General features: G+C 41.2%; 1 pseudogene; it reads right to left on the reverse strand.

Moving 5' to 3' along the window:
* Window positions 1-1,915: 1,915 nt before the first annotated feature.
* On the reverse strand, window positions 1,916-2,025 carry LOC125473255 (annotated as a pseudogene).
* Between the last annotated feature and the right edge of the window lie 320 nt (window positions 2,026-2,345).

Below are 2,345 nucleotides of genomic sequence, written 5' to 3' on the forward strand. Positions count from 1 at the left end.
GCGCTTTATGTCCGTCTGGGTAGTTATAGTCATGGGTTCTATGAGTGGGTTCGGTTCCGATCAGTATGGTTTTTTGCCAAAATCGAAAACCGAATCGAAGTTATTGTTCGGCTCAGTTCGGTTTGGTTTTATTCTAGTTTTTTTTTGTTCGTAATTTTGGTTTTAATATTTCCAGTTTAGTTTCAGTCCGATTTCGGTTTTTCACTTTTTTTTTTAATTCTGAAATTGATCTGAATTTAATTCATTTGGAAGAACACTATATAGAAAAAAATACAAAGATACAAATCAATTATTTTTACCTTCACAGCCAAAGCTGCAAGTTCACAACAAACCAACAATTAAATATTGAAAGCTAAGACCAAAACAAAAAAATAATTAATTAAAAAACTCCACATGAATAATTCTTAACTAGTACAAAGAATATAAAATGCCAGGTACAATAAATTTAATAAATAAAAACCAAATGTCACTTTAATTAGAGGCCTTAGAGGATGGAGGTGGAGGGTTGACGTGCTCAATTTTGCATGCAAAATTATCTGCAAATACATAACCAAAGCTATGGAGAATTCCTTTTTGTCCAACCCCTATCTTATTTCGACAAACCCATCACAAAATTTATTCAGAAAAAACTCACACAATTCATAAACCCATCGCAAAATTCATTCAGAAACTTACAAAGATACAAATCTCAGAGAAATTTACAAAATTCATTCACATCATCACATAGATCTTAGTTTCAAATCTCAAACAACATCTCTTAACCCTTTGAAAGTTGGACTCAGAAGAGTTGTTGTGACTACCGGCGAGTATGGATTCTTGGTTGGCCTGAAATAAGAGAGAGAGAGATCAGAAGATGCAACAGAGGATTTATGTGGGAGAGAGAAAGACATGATTTGTCATGGATGAGGGAGAGAGTAAAGATCTATATGGGGAGAAAAATAGAAGAGGGAGGAGGGAACGAATAATGAAGATGGAGGACGGAGGACGGAGAAAGGAAAAGAAAGAACAAGGAGAAAAGTGGTGCGGTTGGGGTGAAAGAAAGAACAAAGTGAGAGAAGATATGTTAGGTTTTAGTTGTTAAAAGGCTTTTTTTAATAATATAAGGGCTTAAATTTTGGAAATACAATGGCTTAAAAATTAGGTTTTGAAGATAATACCCAAACAGATTAAATAATAAATAAAATAAATAAATATTAATTTAATATAATTATCGGTTCGGTTTTCGAACCACTGAAATCGAAATCGAACCAAAGTGTCACATCCCAGCCCGAGCCCCCACCATATCCCAGGCTCGAGTCCAGCGTAGCACGATATTGTCCACTTTAGGCCTTGACCATGCCCTCATGGTTTTGTTTCTGGGAACTCAAACAAGAACTTCCCAGTGGGTCACCCATCATGGGATTGCTCTCGTGCGCTACTCGCTTAACTTTGGAGTTCCGATGGAACTCGAAGCCAGTGAGCCCCCGAAAGGCCTCGTGCTAGGTAGAGATGGGAATATATATAAGGCTTATAGGATCCACTCCCCTGGACGATGTGGGATATTACAATCCACCCCCCCTTAAGGGCCCGACGTCCTCATTAGCACACTTTTGGCCAAGGACTGGCTATGATACCAAATTGCTACATCCTGCCCCTGGCCCCTACCACATCCCGGGTTTGACTGCACCGTAGCATGATATTGTCTGCTTTGGGCCCCTACCACACCTTCACGGTTTTGTTTATGGGAACTCATACGAGAACTTCCCAATAGGTCATCCATCATGGGATTGCTCTCGCACGCTACTCACTTAACTTCTGAGTTCCGATGGAACCCGAAGCCAGTGAACTCCCGAAAGGCCTCATGCTAGGTAGAGATGGGAATATACATATAAGGCTTATAGGATCCACTCCCCTGGGCGATGTGGGATGTTACAATAAAAATTTGGACCATTTCTTGATTTATGCGTGTTATCCTTGCGCAGGGGCCATGTTAATCCTCTCTGTATCGTTCCAATGTTATCGGATGTCCCATATCACCCAGGAGAGTGGATCTTGTAAGCGTTATATGTATATTCCCATCTCTACCTAGCACGAGGCCTTTCGGGATCTCACTGGCTTCAGGTTCCATCGAAACTCCAAAGTTAAACCAGTAGCGCGCAAGAGCAATCCCATGATGGGTGACCCACTGGAAAGTTCTCATGTGAGTTCCCATAAACAAAACTATGAGGGCATGGTCGGGGCCTAAAGCGGACAATATCATGCTACGATGGAGTCGACCCCGGGATGTGGTGGGGGTCTAGGCTAGGATGTGACAATTTGGTATCAGAGCCAATCCCTGGCCGGACGTGTGTCGATGAAGATGTCGG

The sequence above is a fragment of a genome, unplaced genomic scaffold, assembly GCF_019419815.1.
Source record: "Pyrus x bretschneideri cultivar Hongxiangsu unplaced genomic scaffold, Pyrus_bretschneideri_v1 Contig8, whole genome shotgun sequence".
NCBI lineage: Eukaryota > Viridiplantae > Streptophyta > Magnoliopsida > Rosales > Rosaceae > Pyrus > Pyrus x bretschneideri.